Here is a 25119-nt window from a genome sequence, read left to right as displayed (position 1 = left end):
ACGCAATAAATTAAAATAAAATAAAAAGAAAATGGCAAGTTCCATATTTTTTCGCCCCCCCCCCCCAGGTGGCTCTGACACACAGTGAGGGTTGGGCGTCACCAATCCAGCGAGAGGCGCAAGGTAGCCTGGGCACCGTCATCCCAAAGTGGGAGACATTGAATAATTGGAGAGCACCATAAAAATAGCTTCTAGGACCCTGCAGACCTACTAAATTCAGAGTTGCCAGAGAAAGGAGGCCTGGAATCTCTCTGTTTGGAAAAGCTCCTGAGGTGGATCAGATGACCAGACTGGTTTGGGAATCCCTCTGCTCTGTCCAGTAGCAATGTAATGTGAGCCCTAGGTGTAATTCTGCAGTATCCAGGAACCACCACATTTTCCAAAGAAAAAGGAGATAAGTAAATTATTTTAATAATTATCTTATTTAATCCAATATATCTAGAATATTATCATTTAAAAAATATTTCTTACCTATTTTACAGTGTTGTTTTTTTTTAATTTTTTTGTACTCAGTCTTTGAAATCTAATGTACATTTGATACTTATAGGTCCAGATCACATTGCCCACTTACCAAAAGCAGGAGTTATGTGGTTCACCTCTGCCTCTCCGACTCCTAAGGCCAGGCCTGCTCTGGGTCTCTGCATTGCAAACAGCAGGGAGCTGGTGAAGAGGCATGGAGGTGCAGAACAATGTGACAGCCCACGGGGACGGTGGGGGGAAGGAGTAGCCAGGGGGAGGCGATCGGTGCAGGAAATGAGGCCGGAGAGGAAGGCAGGCCCTCAGCCCAGGAAAGGCCTTGCCGGATGCTCCTGGGCTTCCTCAACTCTGGCCCACGGCTCTTCTCATGCCTTCTGGCTGGATGGATTTTTCTGTCTCATGAACCAATCAGCTGGACAAATGTCATCCCGATAAAGTCAATTAAAAACAAAAAGTAAGTGTGAAGTGCTTCAAATTCACTCTGTCTGTTATTTCTTTTTTGGGGAGATCAGAGTTCTGGGGCCTCCAGGAAATGGTGTTAGGTTTATTGATTTATTGAGACCTGCCCAAGGGCTGGGTGACTCCTTTTGCTAGAAACCAGAGCTGTAATAATGAGGGAAGACTGCTGACATTGAGAATCTGGTAAGCATATGCATTTTCAATTTAATTGCAACCTCAGATTCATTTTTGTCAGGGCCCTTAGAAACCTCATTGTGGGCACATCAGATATATTTAAAGACAATAATAAAACTGATTTCAATGATCCCATCTGTTAGAATTCTTTTACAGAAATCTGTCTTGCTTTCTTGGCCCTTGCAGGCTGACAAGGTTTGTTATGGATTGGTTGATGGATTTGTCACTGGTTCCCAGCAAGTTCAGAGACCAATGTTTCCATCCAGGGTCTTGGTGATGTATTCTGTGATGCAGCGACACAGGACACGATTCATTCCAGTGCTGGAGCACAGCAGGAGAGATTGAAGTAAGACCACAGTGCAGAGTGGAGCTGGGTCTTGGTGACCCAAAGTGGACGAGCCCAGTTTTTTGCAAAGGGAAGTCCAGTCCAGAAGTCACTCTCATAGTTGATGAAGCACCTGCTCAACCTCAGGTGGCCACACCATGCTGCAGAGGGCTCCAGATTTTTCTCTAAGGGGAGCCAACTGAAGCTTGTGTCTCCTCACTCCTAAATCAAGTAGAGCAGACCCATTTTCACCACTTTTATCTTCTGAATTTATCACAAGGTTTCATTTAAAATTAAGGAAAGGGCTCCATTCTATCCCTAAAAGCTTGAAAAACATGACGTCAACAATGGGTGGCATTATGGCTAAGCATTATCTTCAAGAAAATCCAACAATACCTCCTAGCAGAATCCCATAAAACAATAGGTTCTGCAATGGTAATTTAGGCAACCATGTAGGTAGCACCAGGGATGGAGACCATTCATTAATTCATGATTCAGTCATTCATTCCACACATATTTATTTTTTACCTGTTGTAACCTAGACACAATACTAGACACTGGGAATACAGTTGTGTATAAAGTAGCTATGTTCCCTGCCATCGGGTTATTTACATTACTGTAGAGAAGACAAACAGCAAACATGAACACAAGTGCATGAGTATTGTTACTATAGCCTGAGGTTGAGAATTAATGCAGTGACAGGGAGGAGTGCTACTTTAGAAAAGATGGTTAGAAAAAGCTTTGCTTAGAAAGCCCTTCAACTGAATTTTAAAGAATTTAAAGAAGCCAACTATGCAGAGAGCTGGGGGAACAGCATCCAGGCAGAGAGCACAGTCGATGCAGTTCCTTGTCCTAGGGTCTTAGATTATAGGAGAAATTGAGAAGACTGTCTAAGGCTTGAACAGAGAATGTTTGCATAAGGTGAGTTTGAAGCACAGAGAGGAGATGGGGTCACACAAGCATTCTCTAAATACAATGTGAAGGCATTGAGGAGTTTCAGGAAGGGATTCATGTTACCTCATGTACACTTTTCTTTTCTCTCTCTCTCTCTCTCTTTGTGAGAGACAGAGACAGAGAGACAGAGACAGGGGACAGGGGCGGACAGACAGACTGGAAGGGAGAGAGATGAGAAGCATCAACTCATAGTTGCAGCACCTTTAGTTGTTCATTGATTGCTTTCTCATATGTGCCTTGACCAGGGGGCTCCAGCCAGTGACCCCTTGCTCAAGGTGGTGAGCCTGCCCTCAAGCTGGATGAGCCCAAGCTCAAGGTAGCAACCTCAGGGTTTCAAACCTGGGGTTTCAAACCTGGGTCCTCAGCATCCCAGGATGACCTTCTTTCTCCACTGTGCCACCGCCTGGTCAGGCTCTCAATTACACTTTTCAAAGGCTACTTCCTTCAGCAGGTGGCTTTAGGAGGCAAGCTAGAGCAAGCAGAACCTTTTCCTGGAGACAGGTAGCAGGTTACCAAGCTAGATTACCAAACTAGATTACCAAGCTAGGTTACCAAACTCACTTAAACTGGAAATAGGCTTTCTGTTTATACTTTGAAACAAAATTGTAGAGACTCTGGAAATGAAGAACACAAGAGGATTCCCATCCTTAGAACCAGGGCCCCAGGTGAAGCACAAGGAGAAATCCCCACTACCCTGACTGGCACACAGGGTGAGCTCTCCATTAAAAGCCAGGGGTACCGATAACCATGGTCAAATATGGCAGAAGCCATGCCAGGCCCCACTTTAGGGCAGAACTGGTCTGGTAGCTGAGAGTGGGGTTGAGCTGGCAGGTCAAGTTGTTTGTAGTTCTGAGGAGACAGGGTCTGCAGGGTGAGGACAAGGCCAGCCCAGCATTTGGAGGACAGTGCTGCAACATGCTTTAACGCACCTGGAGAGTGACTCCACACAGGCAGCCAACACAGACTCACATCAAACCCACTTTCCCCGCAAATTGCATCCACATTTTTGCAATTTGGTGTGTATTGATTTTCTCCAAAGCACCTCTTGTTGAGTTATTTAACTGCCACCATTGCAAAGGGCAGCAAATAATTTTCAGTGCTGACCCACTTCTCCTCAGAAACTCCAATCCAGGCCAGGCAGTCCTATAATTTCATTTCAGAGCACTCCTGAATGATTATGTTATCCAAATCTGGGTATTATTGCAGAGTGAGTGGCTCAACCACGAGGACAGAGAGCGCATTAGATCTTCTTCTCCGTCTCAAAATAGTATCTCAAGTAGGAGTGAAGATGTAACAGTGGAGCTATGCCCAGGAGAAAAGGAAATAGACTTTCTGTTTATACTTTGAAACAAAATTGTAGTGGCCGGTCTCCTCCGTATTTACAGGAGAGCAGGCACCTCTGATTCTGTGTTGGTATTCTTCAAATACTTTGACCGTTCTTAAAGCCATCATGGGAAATATGAGATTCAGATCTGAAGCTGCATTTGCTCTAGTGTTGTTGTTGAAGACAATGACCATTTCTTCTCTCCTTGCTCCATACCATTTATAAAGTCCCAAATATCAGAGGACCTACTGGGATGTCTATTCTTCCTCTCCCCACTTTAGTGAGTTTTTTTGTTATTGTACATGTATTCTTTTTCATTTTGGTTGTCAGGAAGCAGATAAATAGATGATAGATAGATAGATAGATAGATAGATAGATAGATAGATAGATAGATAGATATGGTACATATTTTCTGAAGCTCATCCATAACAATCATATGACCTTTGTGGTTTGTATATAGAACTACATATGATTTTTTAACATTCCAATATTTCTGTTTTCTATTTATACTCACATAATCCTGGTCCCAATTATTTACCCTCATTTTGTTATATCATTATATTACTGTAAGTGTTTAATTCATCCAAAAAATATTTTGGAAAATAATAGGAAGTAAGTAAGTAATAATTAAATCTCCTTACCTTCATTCAGAACATATTATGCCAGGTATCATAGGGGTATCGGTTCTATGTAAGAATCTATTGATCCTGAATGAGAAGCATAGAGAATGCTGAGGTTTCACCATTAGTCAGAAACACCTGACTTCTGGAATAGGATTTGGGGCATGGGACTGTAGTATAAATTGGACAGAGGATGGGGTTACCATGTCGACAAGATATAAACACATTAGGAAGGGAGGCAGTGTGGTGATATGCGTCATTATAAACTTTGGAAAAACTCACTGTGGTCTGGGGAAAAAGCATTTCGATATCATAAAAGATAACTAGATCTCTAGTGGCAGGCAACCTGCATTAGAGACTCAGCTCTATCCTTGATAAACTATGTGTAAATTTTGGGCAAGTTATTGGACATCACAGGGTCTCGGTTTCCTTATCTGTCACATGGGGATAATGGTAGATATTGCCTAATGGCGTTGTGAGAATTAAATGAATTAATACTACACATAAAATGGTAACAGCAATGAGTAGTACATAATAAATAGTCAACAAATGTTTACTGCATTTACTGTTCTACTGTTGTTATACATATTTTCTTGCTAGACGGTATATACATGTTATCTTAGTTTTCCCTCACAAATGTATGAAGAGGACATTTTTATTCCCCTCATTAAAATGAGTCTCAAAGAAATCAAACGAGTGGCCCAAGCACCAGTCAGGGAGCTTGGAGTGCAGCACAGAGCTGTTTGACTCCAAAGGCCATACTGCTCCCCCTCTGATATGCCCAACACATCCAAAAAGAGGAGTAAATAGAAAGCTTCTTACCGACACAGGCCACAGTCTAGATAGAGGCAAGTTATGGTAATGATTCATTCATTCAAAAATGATCTGTGAGTGCTTTATTTTGGGCCAGTCATATGGCAAATAAAGATAAAGCTCCTTGCAGGCTCTGTCCTCAGGTGACCCCATGGGAAAGATAGATAAACTGAAAGAGAGCATGGAAAATGCCAGATCGAGGCAGATACAATAACAAGAGAAAGAGCATCTAATCCAACCTACTGGAGTAGGAATCTGGAAGGAAGACTATTAATCCAGAATACTTCCCATTATCCTATCAGCCCTTCTTTAGAGAAGTTGTGTTTTGCACAAAGACTGCTGAACAATAATTCTGTGCTTTAAGAACCCCCATCCCTATCTCTCTGTCACCTCCCTCCCCCAGCTTAGCCAAGCAAACGTAACTGCGTAAGGGGAGTGTAACCTGGAACCCCACTGAAATTCAGGTTAAACCTAGATGGTTCACAAGAACCCAGCTCTTCGATTATTAGGAATTTTGCAAGCGTGTGGTTAAAGTCATTATTAAAAACTAAAGTATGTGAAACTACATTTAAATAAATTATACTAAAAATAAAGGTAATAGATAATACTCGCAATACATCACTTCCTTGTTATTCCACCATATTTTATTCCTGTCTATGCACTTGTGTTTGTTTATGTCTATTGGACACCCCTGGTTGGAAATCTAGTATAATGGTGTGCTATTACACATCCCTTCCCAACTCCACATTTGCTGACAGCATGTTGATATCATGGGACCAGCCATGCTGGGATTATTTACACCACAGAAATAAGAAAAGACTATCAATTGGGGCTTTATTATTTTTCATAGAGCCAGTTGTTAGGCATTTATGTACATCACTGGCCATCATCCTGCCTCTCCCTCCCTGAAGCTGCCCTCCCTGGCCCTCCACTTCATTGAACACCCACTTCTTTTCTTTCTCCCTCAATTTGTTTACGCCATGCCACTCTGGCTCCCTGGTTGGTCTATACTTTTGTACTTCAATTCTCTGTTTCCCTATCACACCCCTCTTCCTTCCTCATATAGAACTTCTTTGGTCTAGCACATTTCTACATAGTCCTGGTACTTGATTTGCCAATTTATAAACTTCCTTTGATTGAAGGAGGTCTCCCATCACCCAACTTTCTAGGTTTCTCAGGATTGATTTGATAATATTGACTGACTGCTTTGATAATATGGGTATAAAGTGATATAGATGAGTAAAAAGTCCCCTCACCATAAAAAAAAGCAATAAAGGCCTAGGTTTAAACCTGGGCCCCACATGCCTGTCTTTGCTGTTTCCAAAGGCACTCTCTATGGCACTATTTAGTGCTTTTTAATGTCTTCCTTGAATTACTTCATTGGATTGCAGCACACTAAACATTTGAATAGGATTCAAGCACAAGCTGCCAGGCTCTCTCTTAATGAACATTCTGTATGTCATTGTTTGCCAAGAAACTCATTCATTGGGTATAAATCAGGAGGTTGAATGAAGAAATAAAAACACATATTTTTCTTGTGTTCTTCACGATACAACTGCTTTTTTCCACAAGTAACATCTCTGTCTCTATATAGTCACATGTGGACTCTTTTCCCAGGCATAGAAGGGGTTAACTGAATGGCTCTCCACAAACAACGTATTTAATTTCTTGCCATCACATTCTATCATGTGTTAAAGAGTGAAAAATCCTACTGAGTTCCATTATAAGCTAAATTTTCACGAATCCTTTTCCTTAAATGTGCAGATGGCACACATTCTGTCTATAAATCCATATTGGTTCACATGCCCAACATGATGATGTACAGAATGGAGCCTAGAGAAGATGGTCCCTTATATGTCACAATTTGCATATTATAACATAGGGAGGGTAGGAAAAAATAACACAGACTCCCAATCTCTTACTTTAGTACATAAGAAAACTGAGACTTCGAGAGGTTGGCATACCAAATGTTGCAAAGTGAATTTCATTGAAAGTAAAATATTTTTTTGTACCTGAAGTCGAATCATTTTCCGTCACTGTATATGAAAGTAAAATTTAGTAGTAATACTTTTAGCTTGGTAGGACTTAGTGCTTTCCTATAAATTTGCACCAAATAATTTTTACATACCCCATTATTGTATACATCTCAGGGTATATCATAGATTTATTCAGGATTCTCTGTGTTGATGAATACTTGAATGATAAGTGCCTGTGTTAATTACTCACTGCTCCCGAGCGCCTGGCATAGAGCATGGCATTAAATGAATGTTGTACACAGCAGTGTTTTTCAACTGCTGGTTCACAGACCAGTGCTGGTCTGTCAGAAATTTTGTGTCAGTCCATGAAAGTTAACCACCCTGATGTTGTATGAATTTGATAGACCCAATGATCTTAGTCAAATTTGTTTATGCTCAGGGTGATTGCCACTTATCAGCCTGTATCATTGATGAAAATATTATTGAGGTTGTCTTAGATATCTTTGGAACTTGTAGGCTCATTCAAACAACCTTTTGCATTGTGCATAGCATTTACAAATCATGCGCAATAGGCAAAACACATTCAAACAAACTTATGTAGCATTCAATGCATTGTAAGTATAGAGTTTGGAAATCAAGCAGTAGCTTGTACAATGTTGCACTGTTATGTGTGGCAAGATAAAACTTGATTCCTTGCATGTTTCCATTTCCAGCTGGCTAGGTCACTGGTCCCCAAGTGTAAAAAGGTTGAAAACCACTGGCATACATTCATATAACTATGAGCATGTAAGATGTGTGTATGGAATGAGTATATAGTTGTGTACCTGTTCCCAGAAGGATACATGGGTAATACAGTTAGAAATACCAAAACATTAATCTATAGAAATATTGTTATTTCTCAGTGAATGAACAATAAGCAAGAATGAGAGTTATAATCACAAATGCAGCTTAGGATTCTTTATTTGGTGGTTAGAATTTACAGGGGAGCAGATAGACTCCAGAGTCAGTCTGTCTGGGTTTGCTATTAAGTGCTTGCATATTTAAGATTGTTATATTGTAACTTCCTGAATAATTGGACTCTATTATTATTATTCTAAAATATGTATATCCGATAATATAGTTTGTCTTGAAGTCTACTCTATCAGATGTTAATATAATCACACCAAATTTCTTATGTTTAGTGTTTGTATTGTATATATTTATTCATTCTTTGCCTCTTTACTTGTCTGCATCATTATATGCAAAGTACAATTTTTGCAAATGCCATACAGTTAGGTCTTGTCTCATTATCCAGTCAGACAATCTCTGCTTTTTATATGGTGTTTAGTCTAATTACTAATTATATTTAATATAATTAAGGTAGAGTGGATTTAAATCTATTATGTTGGTATTTGTTTTCCATTGTTCTATCTGTTCTTTGTTCCTATATTTCTCCAGGACTTATTTATTTATTTATTTATTTATTTATTTATTTATTTATTTATTTATTGTTAGCCAAGTACTCTTAATAAAATGTTTCCTGATAATCAAGAAACAATAGTTGCCTAGGTCTAAACCTAGGCCTCAGGTTCCTGTCTTTGCTCTTTCCTGTTAACAAGGCACTGTCCATGGAACTCTTTTTTTATTATTATTCTTTTCCTAATGAGAGGAGGGGACATAGAGAGACAGTTTCTTACATGCAACTTGACCAGAATCCACCCAGCAACCCCCATCTAGGGCTGATGCTCTATCCATCTTGGGCCATGTTTGCAACTAAGCTATTTTTAGCACCTGAGGCAGAGGTTCCACAGAGCCATTCTCAGTGCCTGGGGCCAATGTGATCAAACCAATCAAGCCATGGTTGTGGGAGAAGAGGAGAGACAGAATGAGAGAGAAGGGGGAGGAGAAGAGGTGGAGAAGCAGATGGTCACTTTTCTTGTGTGTTCTGACCGGGAATCAAGCCCAGGACATCCACACAACAGGCTGACACTCTACCACTGAGCCAAATGACCAGGGCTTTTTAAAAAATTTTATTTAGAAAATTACATTTAAAGGGGTGACATTAATCAATAAGAGTACATAGGTTTCAGGTAAACATTTCCATAGCATTTGAACTGTTGGTTGTGTTGTATACCCATCACCCAAAGTCAAATCATTTTTTGTCACCATATATTTGTCCCGCTTTACTCCCTTCATCTATCCCTTCTTCCATATCCCCCTCCCCCTGGTAACCTCTTCATTTTTATCTATGTTCACAAGTCTCAGTTTTATATACCACCAATGTGTAAAATCATATAGTTCTTAGCTTTTTCAGATTTACTTATTTCATTTAGTATAATGTTCTTAAGGTTCATCCATGTTGGCTATTGACTTTGGCTATACTTTTTTTGGTTAATTTTTAAAGCCTATTGTAAACAGTAATTATGCACCTTGATTTATCACATTCTCTTTTCAAATAATATTGTGTTACTTATATGATACTACTTTGTGAATAATGTAAGAACTTACAAGTTTATAATTCTGCTCACGTCCCTTGCCCTTTGTGCTCTATTGTTATATATTTTATTTCTACATGTTATGGGCCCTACTATATGCCCTTATTATTTTTCATGTAAAATGTCAATAGTCCTTTTATGAAGTCTGTGTGTAAGGCCAGGGGCCACCACTGCCATCGTAGCAGGTTCTCATTAAATTCGGGCAGATGGCAAAGAAACAGCAGAGTCAGAGGATGGTGGACCATTCTGTTTATTGGTGTCTCACCAATACCAGCAAGCCATAAGAAAAGCCAAGGGAAAAGCAGAAAGCCTGCTTTTCCCATGGAGGGCAAAGGATCAGGGAGGAGAGAAAAAAGAAATCCTCCTACACCTCTCTGTGATGGGGGTAGAATCTCTCTTCCAGTAAACATTAGCAAGACAATGGCACCTCCCAATCAGGAAGGCGACCTGCAGCCTCACAGACCACTATATTTGGCATTGCCCAGCCCCCAAGGCAAACTATAAATGAGCAAACATACACATCATATTTACAAACTTATTTGACCAACAATGTGCATCTTTTTAAATGTGACATTTGTCTAGTAGCAGTTACCTTTAGTCTGAAAAACTTCCTTTAGCATTTCTTGTAGTATGATTCTACAGATAATAGTCTCCATTTATATTTATCTTTAAAAGTATTTATTTTGCTTTGATTTTTGATAACTATTTTTAATAAATATAGAATTTTAGTTTGACAGTGTTTTGTTTGTTTGTTTTGTATTTAAGCACTTAATGTATTCCATTGTTCTCTGATTACCATGGTTTCTTTGTGGGGTCTACTGTCAATCTTATATACTTCCCTAGAACATAACATGGTTTTTGTTTTCTCAACTGTCACTTTTGAGATTTTCTCTTTATCTGGTTTTCAAGAATTTAGCTAATATAGACCTAGGTTTAGTTTTTTCTTGTCATTAAAAGTGGTTATTTATTTATTTATTTATTTATTTTGTATTTCTTCTACTTGGGATTTACTGAGTTTCTTCGACCAATGGCTTGCCTTTTAAAAAATCAAATTTTATAAATGTTTCAGCTAATTATTTATTTTTGTCCCATCTTACCTCTCAGAAATTAAAAATCAAGATTTGTTGGGGGCAATACTTATCTTTGTTATTTATCACTATTCCACAACAGTAGATGTCTCAAATATTTTCTAAACAAGTTACAGAGTTCCTGACTATTTGGCTTTCCCTCAGAGTTATGATGCTTTGGCAGTTTCTCTAGGATTTTATGGTAGAAGCTTGATGCTTAATTTGGTGTAAAATTTAAATAAAAGTAAAACTTAAGAACCCAAACTTTATTGGATGGATTCTGGAAAGCTCAAAACTTAATTTTTTTTCCTGTTAATCTGGAAAGTCCAATCTGACAGCATCTTTTAGCTCAACCATCATAATACCCCAAAGTTTGGTTTTGTACATTATCTACAATCTTACAAAAAAAAATTTCAAGGTGGTCTTCTCAAGTATTTTAAATATGAAATTCCTTACCACACTAGATAAGGCCAGTATAGTTTTCTTTCTTTTCTTTTTTTAGATGTTCTTGAAAATATTAATATATTTTATAATTGTTTTACTCAGCTGTACAAAATAGCGTTGAATAAAATATAGTAGTCCCTTACCCCCACCTGCTTTATTTCTGCAATGCAACAGATATCTACTCTTTTAGCTTTTTTCTGGTCTATGTTTTCTTTATTTTTCTTTTTTCTCTTTTATTAAGTGAGAGGTGGGGAAGCAGAAAGGCAGAGAGAGAGACTCCCGCATATGCCCCAACCAGGATCCACCCAGCAAGCCCAATAGGGAGAGATATTCTGCCTATCTGAGGCTGCTGCTTTGTTGCTTGGAACAGAGCCATTTCAGTGCCTAAGGTGAAGCCATGGAGCCATCTCAGTGCCCAGGGCCAAATTGCTTGAACTATTTGAGCCATGACTACAGGAGGGGGAGAGAAAGTGAGAAAGATGGAGGAGGGATGGAGAAGCTGATGGTCACTTCTCCTGTGTGCCCTGACCGGGAATTGAACCCAGGACTTCCACATGCCAAGCCAATGCTTTACCACTAAGTTAACCAGCCAGGGCCTGATCTATGTTTTCAAGTGCCCAAATATTATGTTTATACTCCTTTTCTTGGTTTGACATTTTTGAAATGAGCTTTTTACATCTTATTATGTTATTAAAAATTTATTTTTCTCCTGTCATCATTCCCACTTTCTCAGTAATATTCTCAGTAAATTTCTTTCATACTTTTTAGTTATATCAATAGTTAGTTTTACATTATTATGGCTGTTAAACTATTGTTTGCTTTAAAGCCATTTTGTGTATCATAATTATATTTTCTTTCTCTTCTTTTCTACAGTTAATATTCACCTCCTTTCTTTCCATTTGCTTACCTCTCTGTGTAGCTCTCTCTCTTCTTCTCCTTTCTACTGTTTCAACAGATCTCTCAAGTGCTTAATGACTTTTTCAAATAATTACATACACTTTCAAACTTTCATTCGGCTTCTTCAAACTCCCGTTGATTTCACTCTTACAACCCTTGGTTTTCCCGTTCCAGTATGAACCAGATGATTACTAAGCCTGATGCATGTCTGTCATTCTAGAATTTCCCTTTACCACATTTCATGCTGAATTTTCTCTTTCCTTGATGCTATATATTAATATTTTTTGTTTACTTTTCTTATTTTGCAGAAGCACATATTCCTGTATCTCTCTAAGATTATGTGTATAGGAGGGAAAGTTCTTGAATGTTTGGAAATTTCTCTATTTTACCTTTATACTTTATTGATAATTTGACTTTGGGTTGAAATTATTTTCTCTATTTCTTCATTGGTTTCGAGCATGTTGTGTTGCTTTGGGGGGGGTTGTTTGTTTTTTGTTTTTGTTTTTTAATTATTTTTATTCATTTTAGAGAATAGAGACAGAGAGAGAGAGGGAGAGAAAGAGAGAGAGAGAGAGAGAGAGAGAGGAGAGACAGAGAGAGAGAAGGGGAAAGGAGCAGGAAGCATCAACTCCCATATGTGCCTTGACCAGGCAAGCCCAGAGTTTTCGAACCAGCAACCTCAGCATTCCAGGTCAACACTTGATCTACTGCACCACCACAGGTCAGGTTGTTGTGTTGCTTTTTAAAGTCTAAGGCCATTTTCTTTCAATTTCCTTCATATGTGAACAGTTTTATCTGACTGGTTGTTTAGTTTTTGTTTTGTTGTTTATCTCTGTTAAGTTTTTTAAGTACTACTCCTCATTCCTTTTATTCTGAAATTTAACAATAGTATGCTTTGGTGTAAGTCTTCACCCACATAAGTCATTGTACTGGGTACTTTTAATTTAGAAACTCATGTCCTTATTTCTGGGAAACTTTCTACATAATAGTGTGAATCATTCTCTCCCCTCTGTTTTCTCTCTTTCTCATTTTCCCCCATCTGCTCCCCCACCAATAACTCCCTTTAGTCAGATCTGTTTTTTACCTCCTGAATCCATCCTCTATTTTTTTTTAAGTGAGATGAGGGAAGATAGACAGATTCTTGCATGTGCCCCTACCAGGATCCACCCGTCAACCCCATCTGGGGCCAATGCTTGAATCAACTGAGCTATTCTCAGTCCCTGAGGCCAATGCTCAGACCAACCAAGCTATCCTCAGCACCCAGGGCCCACATTTGAACCAATTGAGCCACTTGCTACAAGAGGGGAAGAGAGGGAGAAGGGGCAGAGGAAGGGAAAGAGAAGCAGATGGTCATTTCTCATGTGTTCCCTCACCAGGGATTAAACCCAGATGTCCAGACGCCAGGCCAACACTCAATCCACTGAGCCAACTGGCCAGGGCCCCATCCTTTAATTTTTAATTTTCTCTCTTCTATTGCCATTCATTTGTCCTTTTGTTTTTCATCCTGTGAAGATTCCTAAATTTTACCTTCAAACCTTTTAAATAATATTTTATAAAATTTTAGTGATCATGCTTTTTTTTAAGTCATAGAACTCTTTCTTTCTTTTTCTGTAGTTATTCCTTTTCTATAGATGTGCCTTTTCACTGAAGCGTATACTACAAGTCATTTTAAAATTATTCTTTTAATGTTCTCTGTGAGATCTTTGATTTTTCTGAGTATGTTTTCTGATTATTGTTGATTAAGAATTTTCTTTGGGGGCTTTCTTCCATGTCTGGTGCTCAGTGGCTGTTTGTTCATGTATAATTACAATGCAATAAAAAACTGATTGGTAACCATGTGTGTGAGGTTGGGGTGAGAGAGAAGGGAAGCTTATCAGCAAATAGACTTTATTCTTACTAGCCAGCTTTTTCACTAAAAGTAATACACTTTTCTCACTTATCCCAAATATTTATATCTATTGGTATTTTCTCTGGAACCAGTTTCTTTCTCCATAGAAGATTCTCAAATCTCTTGCCTGGAATGAAGCAGGCATCCAAATAATGATATTCTCAAAACAGGGAATGGGGGTAAGTGTTAGAATCTAAGACTTCAGGGTTCAAATTTTACTTAATCCTTTTGTTTCCAATGGGGCTTCTCTCCAGGCTCTTTATAATGCCCGGTGTCCTCAAGTTTAGAGCTTCTAGGGGGTACAACTACATTGCCAGGTAGACCTTTATGTCCCACCCCAGTGAGAAAATAATAGTCACCGACTACACAGGACAAGGAAGAGTCTCTGGTTTTTAAACTGTTTTGTATTAAGTCTTAGCCAGATGTCTTTTCAGCCTGGGGTCTCATGCTTTCCTTACTTGGGACCCATGGCTTTCAAATCCCAGTTCTTTCTAGGTTGAGCTTTCTAACTCTGGGGTTAAGAGTCTGTCCTCACTTTAGCATCCCTTATTGGCACTCAAGGTTCATTTTCTACCCTCTTATCTCATTTCTAATTCATCTTCCAAAAACGAAGCTATTCTCTATGTCAGCTACTTCTTTCTCTTCTATTCTCTTCCTCTGTGTTCATTTATATCCACTATGGTTGTCATTTTTCACTAGTATTTTGGGAGGGAATAAAGATAAAGGCACCCATATTTGGTACACTAGTTTTACCTAAACACCTTTCCTGGGGGTGATTTTCTAAAATAAAGCATTGGACCTGTTTTATTCCCATACTCCAAATCCTTCAAAACCTGCTCATAACTTTCATCATGAGATGAATATGGTTGAGGTTAGCAGACAAAAATCTTTATGATCAAATACCTGCCTACCTCTCAAGATTTATAACCAATTGCCCACATAGATGAGGCCAGAGAAATTGCCCATTTGCCACCCACTTTTTCTGGAATTGGTCCTCTGTACAACACTGCCAACAGCATGGTTGCAGGCAAATCTGTACTTTCTCTAAAACTGACCTTGTTCCTGAATCACCGATAACAAGCTCAAACTGAGCTAGCCGTGGGGGTGGGAGGTGGAGGGGAATACTTAGGAGCTATACTATATATTCTGTGGACCTGAGAAGCAGAGAAACCTTACCTGGAGACATAGAGGGAAAGGCGTTTCTAATTGGAGCCTCGGTTTTCTGGTTCTAGTTCATTTGAGTCCCATCTCTTTCCTGCTCTTTGGTCTTGGGTCTATGAGCATCCCTATGATAAATTCCCTGCTTAGTACACTAGGCAGCCCACAGTTAGTACTCAATAGGTGTCAGCTACTATTATTCATTCTTACCTCACTGAATGATTGTGATTCCTTCTACTTTCTGGGAAACAGCATTACATTTCATGCTCACATGTCTTCCCAACGTTTTTTTTGCCTGAATGCCCCCCCATGACTCATACATATGCTAAAATTCAGCTCAACGGCCTGCTCTAGGAAGTTTTCCTTGACTTTCCAGCCTGCTCAGACATTTTTTTCTAGGTATATTTCTGGGTATGTTATCATAACATTTATTACCAAAATTAATAATGTATGCTTTTTTCCTTGATTGTGAACTCCTAAAGAAGAGGAGCTGTATTTATTTTGACCTTGTTTCCTCACTATATGCCAAACAAAAGAAGGAAGGAAGGAAGGAAGGAAGGAAGGAAGGAAGGAAGGAAGGAAGGAAGGAAGGAAGGAAAGAGGAAGAAAGGAAGGAAGGAAAGAAAGAGGAAGAAAGGAAGGAAGGGAGGGAGGGAAATGAAAAGTTCATCAGGGAACATACTACCTGCTTTCAAATGATAGCAGTATAAAAATACCTAATATACTTTGATAATAATTCTTATTCTGATTATTCTTTCCTATGTCAAAGTTTACCTTAAAAACTGATTTTGGTGAGATTTTTACTTATTTTCTCTAACATTGTAATAAAACTTAAGAACAACAGATTTTTTTTAAATGCTCATCTTTCTAGAATAAACTACTGATAAGAACTTACAGAAGAAACATATTTTTTAATTTTTATTTATTTATTTATGTTAGAGAAGAGAGAGAGAGAGAGAGAAGGGGGAGGAGCTGGAAGCATCCAGTCTCATATGTGTCTTGACCAGGCAAGCCCAGGGTTTTGAACCGGCGACCTCAGCATTCCAGGTTGACACTTGATCCACTGCGCCACCACAGGTCAGGCAAGAAGAAACATCTTAACCCTCAGGTCAAGAACATCAGTTTATTCTTTAACTTCTGGAACCATATCAGTATAGAAACTTGTTGATTAGTGGTGAACATGTGTAGAGAAAGTCCTCATTGCCTTTACTCATTAAAAGAGTGTAGGGCTCAGAGTTAGGAAGGAAGGAAACAAAAAAAGAAAATTAACACTTTTGGGGGACATACTATACTCCAGTGATCATGCTAAATGTTTCTTTATCTTCTTGTTTTTGAACTCTCATAAATCATCATGACAGGTGCTTTAAATCTAGGTGTTTACCGCAAGAAAAGACAACTCAAAGAAATAAAATAACTTCTTAAAGTCACACATCGAGTTAGAAGCAAAATCAGAATTTAACCTAAAGTCATGTCGTATTTAAGACTTAGCCTTTTTACTGTTACATCTTTTAAAAAAAATTCTTCTTTGTGAAAAGTAATTATAACTGAATGATGGGAATATGAGTTATTCATAGTTTTCTCAATTTTCTCAGTTTTCTACAATGAGTATATATTAATCTTACAATAAAAATTACTTTTTTTCCAGATAAAAATGCCATTCTCTTAGATCAATAGAAGTGTCAGGGTATTACATTCCTTTGAATAGCTAAGTGTTCATTATACGGATCCTTATTTTTTATTAATGTGCAACAGGGTATAGGACTCAGGCAAGGTCCCCAGTTCCTTACTCTTAGTTATCAAACAAGCCTCCTAGATAATGGACTTCTCAGCACAGACATCCATTCTCCTGTGCTTCCAAGTTTGTGCCTCTGAAGTCCTTTAGGCTCCTTGGCCAAGCTACATGTCCAGTGGAATCCTCCAACCCTCTGAGCTACAGCTTCCTCATCTGCAAGTGGAGGTCGAGGTACTCACAGCAAAGCCTGTTTCAGGACGGGAAGATACACTTATGGGTCCGAGCCCTTGGAGGGACTACACTTAGTAACAGCACAGCAGCAGTGGCAGTGAAATAAGGTGCTCAGTATGGGACCTCTTCACCTCAGGCCAGTCCTGCCTCTGCTGATTGTCATGTGATCTTGAACACATTAACTTCCCTGTGCTTCCCTTCTTCATCTGTAAAATGGAGAGAAGTGTTTGTAGAGTTTATATGAGGAATAAAGGAATCAATTCAATTAATTAATTCATTCAGATACTAAGACCCATGTCTGGCACCTAAATAGCTGGAACTAGAAGTAACAGTAATAGGGTCATTATTTGGGGCCATTATAACCAGAACCATTGTAAGAATTTCAGAATCATTTCTTCCTTCAGCTGAGCCCTGACTTGAGGCAGTGACTTTTCTGTGCCCCACAGAGATGGTAGAAAGTCAGAGCTTTTATCCCAGCAAGAGAGGAGGATACCAAAGAGATAGATAACAAATACATAAAGCAGAGGTGTTTCCACTTCCCTAGAGACCCACCAAAAGCTGGTTCAGATGTTGAAACTGAAAAGCCACACCTCTACCAACAAGGTATTTTTTTTTTTTTTTCTGAAGCTGGAGACAGGGAGAGACAGTCAGACAGACTCCTGCATGCGCCCGACCAGGATCCATCCGGCACGCCCACCAGGGGGCGACGCTCTGCCCACCAGGGGGCGATGCTCTGCCCCTCCTGGGCGTCGCTCTGCCGCGACCAGAGCCACTCTAGCACCTGGGGCAGAGGCCAAGGAGCCATCCCCAGCGCCCGGGCCATCTTTGCTCCAATGGAGCTTTGGCTGCGGGAGGGGAAGAGAGAGACAGAGAGGAAGGAGAGGGGGAGGGGTGGAGAAGCAGATGGGCGCTTCTCTTGTGTGCCCTGGCCGGGAATCGAACCCGGGTCCCCCGAACGCCAGGCCGACGCTCTACCGCTGAGCCAACCGGCCAGGGCCCCAACAAGGTATTAAAAGGTTCAATACTCAAATAGGAAGGCTCTCTGGGGAGATTAGGGCAGGCCTCCCAAACTGGCCGATGTGGCTTGAGAAAGTCAGGAAATGAGATTGGTTTAGAGTTGCTATGGTGGTTAGGGGATAGGGACGGAATGAGGGTTCCCACACCCAGATAGAGGCTTATGTGGTCTGTACCTCTCGCCAACAACAAAAGCTTGCTTATCAGCTTGCCCAGATGTGGAGCAGAAGAGGGGGAGGCGAGGCTTAGAAGCAGACAGCAGCCAAACATGAAAAAATGGAATCAGACTCTACTACATGAGACAATTTCAAGTAGTTGTGAGTTCGGTTTTTAAAATAGGTTGACGTGGAGAAGAATGTTAGGAGTCTGTAGCGGGAGACTACATGAGGGTAGTTCTGTGTCCGCTGGAATGGTCAGACGAGGCATCTCTGAAGAGGAGTCATGTGAGTTGAGACCTGAGTGAGCAAATCAGGAGGAGGAAGTGGCCTGCAAACGTCATCGAGGGAAAAGTGAGCACAGCAAGTTCACGTGAAAGGAGACGACATTGTGAGAGAATGGTATGTGACAGCTGCGAATCGGTACAGGGTAAAAAGATGACGATGATGATGATGATGATGACGACGACAATGACTACTATTAAGTTTAGCAAAGGGGAAGATTCACATTGCTACAGTTAGGTGTCTGAACTGCTATTTTATAGAAGAGAGCAACCTGGTTCTGTTTGGCTCCAGCGGCAGTGAAGTTACAAGGAGTCAAATTTCTGGTGCTCAATATGAGAAAGTCCTTGTGGATAGTGGGAACACCCCTGACAGGTAATGAGCTCCCTGTCACTAGTCATATGTCTCTTTTAGAGACTGGATGCCACTACCAGAGAGGATTTCAGCTGAGAGATTGGGAGAGTTGGACCAGGAGGCCTGTGAGATCTTTAAATTGCTTTCAGCTCTCAGCGTCTAATCTTCAGGGGAAAAGGCTCTGGAAGAAGTGGATAGGTAGGAGACTTCAGAGGTGAATGCTCAGAATGCATGCCCTTTGCTGCTGTGGCTGTCATTGTCACCTACACTGGCCAATGCAACTTCTTTTTAAGTGCCGGTAGGTCTCTGAATAGCTATGGGGATTTCTGCTTAAACACTGCTGATTAAAACTCAGCTCTAATTTGTGGCTTGTTTGCATGTCAAATTAGGGTTCAAAGAAATGCAAATATGGAAGCTTATTTGCTCAGATAAATTTGCTTTAGTAACCTGGAGAAAGCAATAGGGTCTAGAACACTCAAATTAATAGACAACTTAGGCCTCCCAGATCTTTTCTCCTTCACCTTTTGTCTTTTCTTTGTCTCAATTCACTCATACTCGGCAAATATTGAGGATACCTCCTGTGTGGACGATACTGTGAACAAAGCACACAGAAACAGTTCAGTCAAGACCTTCGCCCCCTGGTAGAGGAAATGCAGATAAAGGAATCACTGGTGCATGAATGCAAAACCTCTGAAGTGTGATCATAGAGATACAAATAAACAACAAAATAACTAAGCCAAAAAGTGAATACCTACTCTATGTCTGCCCTGGGCTAAGGAGTTTGAAAGCAAACGAGATTTTTTTTTTTTTTTTTGACTACCGGAAGAAATCAGAGACATAATTCATCAAACTCGTTATCTACTTCCCTCCTGCCTCCAGCTTTGACTAAGTCTGAGAAACTCCTTGAACAAGAAATCATTTCAAGTTCATCTTGCTATTACCGAGGACTGACACTTAGGGGTCCTCAATACAAAATTTTTTTAGTACGTAGATGGATAAATAAGTGAGTAGCATTCGAGATGGACTCTAACCAGAGGTAGCGTTTCCATAGGGCAAGAGGATGGGGAAAGGCATGCTGAAAGAAATTACCCCGTGAGCAAGGCTCAGATGTGTGGAAATCAAAGCTGGCATTTACAGTAGCTCAGACAGTCCAACGTGGTGCTTTAGTTGCTGCCTGAAAAGAGCAGCAGGAGAGAAAGTGGGAAGAAGGCTGGAGCCGTCTTGAGAGACTCAAGAGAATTACGGTGAGGAGTTTGAACTTCATTCTGCAGGAGACTGGCTGCTGTTAGAAGTTTTTGAGCAGCAATCAAATGTCAAAACCAAAGTAATATGACTTTATTCTCTACCTGTCATTGTATAAGCAGTCACTGTCATTAGTGATTAAAGGACCATCTAGCAAGAGATCAAGTTTTAGGGAAAGTTGAAACAGCAGTTAACTTGAAGGGAGTGAAGATGCTATTTCTGTGTTGGTGAATTTGGGGATTCAAGAAAATCTCTAGTCTTAGGTCTCAGAATATTGCTGGTCTAATCTTTTTTTTTTTTTCCTCTCTCTCTTTCATTTTGTTCATCATATCCTATGAACTTTTCTTCCTTTCTCTTTCTTTCTTTCTTTCTTTCCTTTAGACTCTTGGGTGCTGATGGTAATATTAAATTGTTCTTTGAAAGAAATGTAACCTCATGCCATATCTGATGAGAAGTCTTACTTATGGGTCCCAATACCCTGTCTCTAGTGTTTCCCTGATGCATCCCCTTCACTTAAAATACAGTTCTTGTCTGTGCCCCACCTAAAGCCCCACACCCGTGTAAATTGTAACATGTTAATGCATTTATTTATGTGTATTCCCCCACCTTACATCTTCGGTAGAGCAAGACGGACTCCATATCAGTAAAATAGCTTAGACATTGGTACTCTATCTCTTAGCACCCAGCAGCAAGATCTGGCATGTTGTATTCAGCAAATCCTGAATGAATGATTAGATGATACATAGAGATGGAAGAAAAAAGAGAATTACACTTGCTGGTAGAAAACATAGTACAAAAAAACAACAAAACAAACCCCACCCCACAATGTCAATCAGCATGAGAACATTTTAGTCTGTAAATACACCTGAGGGCAGGGACCTCTGCCTTCCCAGTCCTTAGCTCAGGGCCTGGCACAATGAATGTGACCCATGAATATTATTTGTGGAAGGAAAGAGCAAAGTAATGAATGATAACCCTATTCAGGTATATGTATCAGGTACTATAGCCCAGGCCAGACACTTCCCAATAACAATCTGGTTAATTGTCCAGTTCTCCCTGCCTTCAAGAAGAGAACTCTTGATCTTCAGGATTTAGCTGGTAACAACACTTTACTTCAAATATTACATGTTTCTCTGAAGTATGAACCCCAGCCATACCCTTGGTGCTGAGGAAATGAAGGGAACAGCCATGATGGTAATAAGCTAATAAAGCTCACTTATCTCCCTAAATAAATCATATTATTCCAGCCTCATTGCCCTATAATTTCTTACCTTTTTAACATGTCAGGGAAAGTCCAACTTGCCTCTTATAATCAGTGTCTAAGTGTCTGAACATATTGCTCTAGGGCCTACTTTTTGACCCAGGACTGATAAGAAGGCTGAGATTTTGTTTTAGTTTGGGTTGTTTCTTTGTTTTTAGTTGGTGATTTTCTTTTCCTTCTCAGAATAATTTCAGCATGGTTGAGTGGTTTTCTAGGTGCCGGAAGAGAGCTATACCTTGTTTTATGTCTTTTCATGGGAAAAATTTACAGCATGATGCTTCAAGGGAACTGATACTTAACTAGATGATGATAATAAAAGGAAGTAATTATAACATCATGATATGCCAGGCACTGTTTTAAATACCTCATACATAATAGCTTGTTAATTTGTAAAAAGCCCTATGTGAAAGATACTTTTATCATCCCTTTTCACAAATGAGGAAACGGAGGCACAGAGATGTCTGGTTCCTCATCCAAGGTGATAGAACCAATAAGGGTGGGGCTAACATCGCAGCCCAGACAGTCTGGCTTGAGCAGAGCCATTCCTATTCAGTACTGCCAGCTCTTTGTTCTGACTTTCGCTGTCCCCATAACTTTCCCCTAGAAGCATTAACTTCATACTGATGTATTTGGTCTGCATATGCCCACATGTTTGCAAGTTACAATTCTTCCTTTACTCAATGCGTATTTATTGAACACAAGCATCATGCCAGAAGCAGGTTTAGGCTCTAGATATAAATCAGTGAATAAAAGACAAATTCCCTGATTCCATCGACTTTACTTTCTAGTTGGAGGGAAACGAAAATAAACAAGAGTAACAGAAGCAAATGGAGATCTATACTCACTCGGTCAGATGGTAAGAGGCGCGATGGAGAAAAACCAAGAGAGGAAAAAGATAAGGAGTAACAGCAGAGGCTGTTGGGAAGGCCTTCACCCAGAAAGTGACACTGAGTTAGGACTTGGAAATAATAAAGGAGGGGGACGTGCAGACTCTGGGAAGAGCTGGGCAGAGCCCAGGGCTGGGGCTGTGGGACGATTGCACAGCTGCAAGGACACCAATATGGCAAGAGCTGAATCAATAATACGAGGGGAAAATCGGCATAGGTTTTATGGCCAGAGAAACCCGTGCTGACATTTGAACTCCACAGCTGGTTGTGTCATCTTAACAAGGTCCGTATGCCTTTGAGGTTTAGTTTTCTTATCTGCCAAGTGGGAAAACCAATTTGCTATTAGGAATAGTGAGAAAGTGTAACAAGCCTGGCATAGAAATGGGAGGTGCAGCCCTGGTCTGTCCTGACCTTGCATGTGTCCCCAGACAGTCCTCACAGAGGCTCCATTTTCACCATCCATGGAAATGGGTCATGCCCCAGGAGGCAGGTGCCCACTGGCTTCATTGTCTCATGATGTCATCTAAACACCATGCCCCAGACATACACTGGGCACCTTATTCACCTCCGCATGTGCTTTCCACCGTCCACAGCAAAAACCAGGGTCCAGGCAATGCTGCCAGCAAATTCGGGCTGCTGGCTGCCAAGGAAAGAATGACTTGAGCTGTTACAAACAAACAAAGCCAAACAGTTTCCAAGACGCAGGCCCTTTGTTTGTGAACAGGGACATGAGCAAACACCGGCAGGTTTCCATGTGAAATAGCTTCTGGAGTAATTGTTGGCACTGTGTTTCCTAATTACATAATGTCTGTCTTCTCTGGAAGTGACCTTGGCTTTGTCTTTGGTGTGAAAAACATAAAGTCTGGGACTCCACACACTTAGCCTTGCTAGCTTTTTGTGTACCTCTTTCTTAGAGCCGTCCATCTAAATTTCTTTCTCTTGCTCTTTTTCTTTCCAGCTATTAATAACAGACTCAGAAAATATTGCAATAAACTTGTGGATGACAGATTTTATGTGTTCTACAAATATTTCTTAAGCACAATTCTGTGCCTAACAAGGTGCTAGGTCCTATTAAGCACAGAATAGATGTGAGGTGATGAGATGTGAGGAGTTGTACAAAAAAAAACCCAGCCCACCGGAAGATTGGGGAAGAGAGACCCAAAGAAGAAATTACAGTGCAACCATATATAAAATATAACTCAGTGCTCTATGACCTTTGGAATGAGACAAACTTGGTTTTGAGTCCCTGGTTCCTCTTTATTTTGTGACCTTGGGCAAGTTGCTTAAATTTTCAGAGACTCAGTTTCTTCATCTCTACCATGAAAGGTGGGATATCTATCACCCAGTGTGATTCTAGGGGTGGAATTGGACAATATTTTTGAAACCCTAGGCACTCCACCTGGCATAGAGCAGGTTCTCAATAAACAGCAGTGACTGTGATTATTACCAGAGCTGTGACAGAGGTGGGAACGAAGAGCAGGAAGGCCCAGAGGAAGCAGTGACCCCTCCCAGAGGAATAGCTGGATTGGGACAATAAGGAGTGCTTTTCCAAGTGGAGAAAGAGAGGAGAGGCATTTCAAGCAGTTGAGTGGAAGCATCGAGATGAGATGGTGCTGTTAGTTCATTTAACAAATATGGTTTGAGCTGCTACCAGGTGTGAGGCTTTGTACTAGGTTTTAGGACTATACAGTAAACATGACAAGGTCTTGCCTTCATGGGAATATACTCCTCAGTAGTAGAAGACAGACCATAAACTGTTACAGTATAATAATAATAATAATAATAATAATAATAATAATAATAATAATAAAAACAAGGTAGCCCTGGCCTGATGTCTTGGTTGGTTGTAGCATCATCCTGAGGTGGAGGTTGTGGGTTCAATTCCCAGTCAGGGTGCATGCAGGAACAGATCGGTATTTCTGTCTCTCTGTCTCTCTCTCTCTCTCTCTCTCTCTTTCTCTTCTTTCCTCTCTCTCTAAAAAAAAATATTAAAAATAAATATTTTTTTAAAAAGGTAATTAATAAACAAGAAATAGCTTGCTGTCTTAATGTCTATAAAGGAAAGAAACAGAGCGGTATCAAATGGAGTAATTTAGCACTTACACGTATGATGTTATATGAGATGGGGTCGGGGCAGTCTCTGAAGCGGCGATGGTTGAACTGAGCTCTGAAGCATAGACTCTGGCAGCCTGGAAAGAGCCTGACTGAAGAGCGCTCAGGGCAGGGGCGGGGCGTCGCAAACTCAGAGGCCAGAGGCGGGCTTGCTGGGTTCAGTCAACCGCAGGGACCTTATGGGTGCAGCATCATGAGCCAGAAGAGTGGCATTTGTTAGGGTCCAGGAGGTAGGCAGTAACGTTTTTATTTTGCTTTTTTGTTTGTTTGTTTGTTTTTTACAAATGGGAAGGGTTTCTAACACAGAAGGGATATGATCAGATTCCTATTTGTGAGGGCTAGAGTATCAGCAAAAAACAGGAGATACTGCAATCATCCAGACAAGAGATGGTTTTTGTTTTGCTTTTAGAGAGGAGACATGGGAGCGTGTGTGTCGGGGAATGGTAATGACCCAGGGGAGTGGGGCTCACGATACAGGGGAAAGAGGTTTTGTCTGAAGGTTGTTACAACCAACCCAATGAGGCTGGTTTGTGGAGCCGAAATAGAGAGAGATTTGGGAAGTTCAACCAGTAGAGGTTGATAATACAATAAATTAGATGTGCAGTAGAGAGAGCATGGAAAGGGAGAAATCAACGATGACTCCAAAAAGTTTTGCTTCTGCAAGAAGGTGCCATTTACCAAGATGAGGAAGAGTCAGAAAGGAACTGGCCTGGTGGTATAAAGAGCTTCACCAAAGATGTATTAAATTGAACACCCCTGGTAGAAAACCAGATAATATCTAATGCTCAAGATATTGGTC

This window comes from Saccopteryx leptura, chromosome 3 (assembly GCF_036850995.1).
Source record: "Saccopteryx leptura isolate mSacLep1 chromosome 3, mSacLep1_pri_phased_curated, whole genome shotgun sequence".
Lineage (NCBI taxonomy): Eukaryota > Metazoa > Chordata > Mammalia > Chiroptera > Emballonuridae > Saccopteryx > Saccopteryx leptura.
This window is presented reverse-complemented; position numbering follows the sequence as displayed.